This window comes from Macaca thibetana, chromosome 9, assembly GCF_024542745.1.
Source record: "Macaca thibetana thibetana isolate TM-01 chromosome 9, ASM2454274v1, whole genome shotgun sequence".
In the NCBI taxonomy this organism is placed as follows: domain Eukaryota; kingdom Metazoa; phylum Chordata; class Mammalia; order Primates; family Cercopithecidae; genus Macaca; species Macaca thibetana.
Genome location: NC_065586.1, coordinates 55,537,818 through 55,543,439, shown reverse-complemented (window position 1 = coordinate 55,543,439; position 5,622 = coordinate 55,537,818). Strand labels below are relative to the sequence as shown.

Genomic DNA, 5,622 nt, shown 5'->3' with positions numbered 1-5,622 from the left:
TCCAGTCTAGGTGACAGAGTGAGACACGGTCTCAAAAACAACCAAAACCCCAACAGTATTGTGTTTTTGTCTCAGGTTTATATATTTGCAAATTGAATGTCTAAATACATTATACTCTTGCTGGGCATAGTGGTTTGCACCTTTAGTGCTAGTTCCTGGGGAGGCAGGGGCAGGAAGATCGCTTGAGCCCAGGAGTTCTGGGCTGTAGTATGCTATGCCGATCGGGTATCCGTACTAAGTTCGGCATCAATATGATGACCTCCTGGGAGCGGAGGACCATCAGGTTGCCTAAGGAGGGGTGAACTGGCCCAGATCAGAAAAGGAGCAGGTTGGTAGTTTAAATTGCATTGCACTGAAGAAATAGGTGGTGGGATCTTGCTGGGTGTTTGATTAGCTCTTTCTCTGTCTTGCTTGTTTGAGCTTCAGCAGAATTCAAAACGACTGGCAATAAGGCTGGGAAGGACTCTGGAAAAACCAAGACAAAGGCTCGTAGAGAGCCGACCTGCAGTTCCCAGTGGGACGTATTCATCAACACCTGAGATCTAGGACAACCAGTCATGGGCATGTGGGTGCAACCACCGCAGTGCATAGCATAGCCATCCTAGAGTAACTCACCGCAGAGCTACCTGAACTGGCAGCAAAAGCATCAAAAGACTTCAAGGTAAAGCGTATTACCCCTTGTCACTTGCAACTTGCTGTTTGTGAAGATGAAGAATTCTCTTCATCTTCATCTTCTCTCATCAAGGCTACAATTGCTAGTGGTAGTGTCGTTCCACACACTCACAGATCTCTGATGGGGAAGAAAGGACAACAGTAGACTGTCTAAAGGCTGCCTGGATTCCTTATTATCTCGGGACTCTAAGTACTCTACCAACTGTCCAGCATGGTGATTCCAGTGGACTGTATCTCTGTGAAAAACACAATTTCATCTTTTTTTTTTGTAGATGGAGTTTTGCTCTTGTTGCCCAGGCTAGAGTGCAATGGCTTGATCTCAGCTCACTGCAACCTCTACCTCCCAGGTTCAAGCGATTCTCCTGGCTCAGCCTCCTAAGTAGCTGGGATTACAGGCGCACGACACCACGCCCGGCCAGCTTTTGTATTTTTAGTAGAGATGGGGTTTCATCATGTTGGCCAGGCTGGCCTCGAACTCCTGACATCAGGTGATCCACCTGCCTTGGCCTCCCAAAGTGCTGGGATTACAGGCGTGGGCCACCGCTCCCAGCCCAAGTTTGTCTTTTTGTAATTGTATCTGAGCAAGCTGGAAGTTTAATTAGCTTTCCAACCGACCAATTTCTGCATTCTAGTCTTAACCATGTTTAAGTGTTACTATGGCTTCAAAGAAGCTATTGATTCCAAAGTAGTGGGTTTTGATAGAGTTTTTTAAAAACTGGATTTTAACAGTGATGCAGAAGTTATAGTAACAAACATTTGGTTTTGTACAGGCATTATTTCCACTCTGGTGCATAAGCTTAATAAAGGTCATATCCCAAACTAAAAACAAAAAGAGAGAGAGATGGAGCAGGTCAAAACTCCCATGCTGATCAGTTGATCAGTAGTGGGATTACGCCTATCAATAACCACTGCACTCTAGTCTGGGCAACACAGCAAGACTCTATCTCAGAAAGGGGGAAAAATATCCTTGTAAGTACTATGTCTATTTTTGATAGTATTGTGTTCTTGTTTCAGAAATGCATGATTTGATTTTTTTTTTTTTTTTTTTTTTTTGAGATGGAGTCTTGCTCTGTCACCCAGGCTGGAGTGCAGTGGTACAATCTCTGCTCATTGCAACCTCTGCCTCCTGGGTTCGAGAGATTCTCCTGCCTCAGCCTCCCATGTGCTGGGACAACAGGCACCCGCCACCACGCCCAGCTAATTTTTGTATTTTTAGTAGAGGCGGGGTTTCACCATGTTGGCTAGGCTGGTCTCGAACTCCTGACCTCAAAGGATCCACCCACCTCGGCCTTCCAAAGTGCTGAGATCATAGATGTGAACCACCATGCTCAGCCTGACACATGTTTTTAAGATCTCGCTAAGAAATAATAATGATAGGTTTTTTGTTGTATTTTTAAAAGTTCTCTTTTCCTTGCATAAAATAATTTTCTCCAAGTAGGTTTTTCCATTTATTTTCATCTCTGCCTTCCATGTTAGAGACTTTGGTCAGATGTCTGATGACTGTTGGTTATCTGAGTAGGGGCACTAAAAAGCTGATTGAAAAGTCTGAGCACATGGGGAGAACTTTTTGACTATGAACTTCATTGCAGGGTGATCTGGCTGAGCCATTCATTGTTATGAGTATCTTTAGATCTTTTTTTTTTTTAGGTAGTCAGATTCTCCAAAATACATTCTTCAACTGATCACCTGGAGTCATGAAGCCCCAGGAGCTCAGTGAATGAAGCAGGCCGGGGTTTCACACTACAGCTGTAAATGTTTGCTTAATCCCCTGCTGTAAGTACAGATCCCTCTTACTAGCTGAGTCCAGAGTCCTCTAATCTAGAGACCATGCAATTTACTTTCTTCTGGGAATAAACTTTATTTATTTATTTATTTAGAGATGGAGTCTCGCTCTATCACCCAGGCTGGAGTACAGGGGAATGATCTTGGCTCACTGCAACTTCCACCTCCCAGGTTCAAGAGATTCTTGTGCTTCAGCTCCCTGAGTAGCTGGGACTACAGGCACATGCCACCATACCATGCTAATTTTTGTATTTTTTTAGAGGTGGCTTCTTCGTGTTGGCCAGGTTGGTCTCGAACTCCTGGCCTCCCAAAGTGCTGGGATTACAGGTGTGAGCCACCGTGCCCAGCCATCTCCTGGGAATAAACTTTAGTCTCCCACCAATTTTCTGGATGGCAGGATATGAGGAGGGCATTTGGGGTATATAATTTTTTTTTTTTAAATTTTCAAACAGTTCTCTTGTTCTTAAGCCCCACTTTCACGTCTAATTCTGGTGCCAATTCCTGAGCCTTTTGGAAATTCCACAGAGTAAATCTGGTTGCTTTTAGCTTCTTCTCCTATTCAGTTTAGGACTCAGCTCTCTTGGATCGGCTAAAGTAGTTGCCACTCATTCATTTGTTTTCCAGCCTCCAAGAGGGCATAGTTGTCTCCATTCTCATTGCTAACTCATGGCCCACTCTGCGTGTGTATGATCTTTCTAGGATCTCAAGTGAAAACCTCAGGTCTTCGCCAAAGTCTCTCTACTCTGGCTGGGGCCAAACTCCAACTGTCCCAGCCCTGAAAAGCCTCTGAAACTTCAACTCAGCTATCTAGCTGCAGAGGCTATTCTCTACTCCATCTGCCGGAGTCTTGCCCTGTGTGTGGGAGTTTAGGAGTCAGTGAAGCCTCAAGAAGGAGAATTTTAAAATAATCAACTTCTGGCTGGGCGTGGTGGCCCACACCTATAATGCCAGCACTTTGGAAGACTGAAGCGGGTGGATCACTTGAGGCCAGGAGTTCGAGACCAGCCTGACCACCACGGTGAAAACCCTGTCTCCACAAAAATACAAAAATTAGCTGGGCATATTGGTCTGCTCCTGTAATCCCAGTTATTTGGGAGGTTGAGGCAGGAGAATCACTTGAACCCGGGAGGCAGAGGTTGCAGTGAGTCGATAGCATGCCACTGCACTCCAGCCTGGGCGACAGAGCGAGATTCTGACTCAAAAAAAATAAAATAATCAACTTTGGCTAGGTGTGGGAGCTCATGTTTGTAATCCCAGCACTTTGGGAGGCCGAGGAGGGAGGATCAATTGAGCCCAGGAGTTTGAGACCAGCCTGGGCAACATAGTGAGACTGCATTTCTGTTAAAAAATTAACAAATTAGCGGGGCTTGGTGATGCATACCTGTGGTCCCAGCTACTTGGGATGCAGAGATGGGAGGATTGCATGAGTCTAGGAGGTCGAGGTTGCAGTGAGATGTGATTGCACCACTATTTTCCAGCCTGGGCAATAGAGGGAGACTCCAACTCAGTAAACAAAATAAAATACAATAATTTTATTGATTTAAAATACAGTATGTTGGGATTTAGGATGGGCGATGCTAATCTCATCGTATTTTAGCTTATTATAACTCTCACTGCCTTAGTAAAATTATTAGGAAACAGTCTAGGACAATATTTTTTTAATGTTCATTCACAGTGTTAGTGAGGATGGGTGAGCTTGACAAAGGCATTCTTCAAAAATAAAAACTAGCCAGGTGTGGTGGCTCACACCTATAATCTCAGCACTTCGGGAGGCTGAGGTGGGAGGATCACTTGAGCCCAGGAATTTGAGGCCAATCTGGGCAACATTGGGAGGCCCCATAGCCGGGCATGGTGGTGTGCACCTGTAGTCCCAGCTCCTTGGAAGGTTGAGGTGGGAGGATCACTTGAGCCCCAGGGGACAAGGCTGCAGTGAGCTGTGATCACTCCACTGTGCTCCAGCCGGGGTGACAGAGCGAGACCCTGTTTCAAAATAAATAAATACAAAATGCAATTAATATATTGATATACTTACAATAAAACTCACTCATTTTAAGAGCACAGTTTAATGGCTTTTGATGACTGTAAACACATGTGTAACCATCACCACAATCAAAATATAGAATATTTTTATCCCTCAAAAACTTCCTTGTGTCCTCAAGAATTTTTAAGCAGAATTTTTGGGTTTCTGCTCTGTGTCTCCTTCCTCTCCCCGAAATCCCCGTTGCCTCAGCAGCCTTGCACTCCCATCTGTTTTCCCCAACTAGTAACACTGCTAGTCTCTCCTTGGACACTGTTTCCCGTCGTCAAGAAAATGTCTTCAGCGTGAAAGCGGGGGTGAACTCTCTTAGTGACCATATCCCTGTACCGGTTGATGTAGCATATCTGCAAAGAGTTGTTTACTATATTTTGTCCGGGCTTTATATTCATTCACAGCAGAGGCCAGGGAAAGATAAATATGATACCCGCTACTCCATCAGACCTAGAACCAGAGGCTTTAAAATACTTTTTTTTTTTTTTTTAATTGAGACAGGGTCTCACTCTGTTGCCCAGGCTGGAGTGCAGTGGCTAGATCTCGGCTCACTGCAAGCTCTGCCTCCTGTGTTCACGCCATTCTCCTGCCTCAGCCTCCCAAGTAGCTGGGACTACAGGTGCCTGCCACCATGCCCAGCTAATTCTTTTGTATTTTTAGCAGAGACAGGGTTCCACCGTGTTAGCCAGGACGGTCTCGATCTCCTGACCTCGTGATCCGCCTGCCTTGGCCTCCCAAAGTGCTGGGATTACAGGTGTGAGCCACCGCGCCCAGCCTTTTTTTTTTTTTGAAAGGGAGTTTTGCTCTGTCGATCACACTGGAATGCAGTGGTGCAATCTTGACTCACTGAAACTGCCACCTCCCAGGTTCAAGCTATCCTCCTGCCTCAGCCTCCCGAGTAGCTAGGACTATAGGTGTATGCCACCACGCCCAGCTAATTTTTGTATTTTTTCAGTAGAGACGGGGTTTCACCATGTTGACCAGGCTGGTTTCAAACTCCTGACCTCAAGTGATCTACCCAAAGTGCTGGGATTACAGGCATCAGCCACCTCGCCTGGCCTAAAATATATTTTTAAATACACATTTTACGCATTTTCTTGACATGCTGGCTAAAACGGGGAACATGCAGAAAACACATC

The 5,622-nt window shown here is 45.4% G+C and overlaps 1 pseudogene; it reads left to right on the top strand.

Annotated features, from left to right (window-relative positions):
- Positions 1-209: 209 nt before the first annotated feature.
- Positions 210-817, top strand: LOC126962251 (histone H2A.Z-like; annotated as a pseudogene).
- The last annotated feature ends 4,805 nt before the right edge of the window (positions 818-5,622 follow it).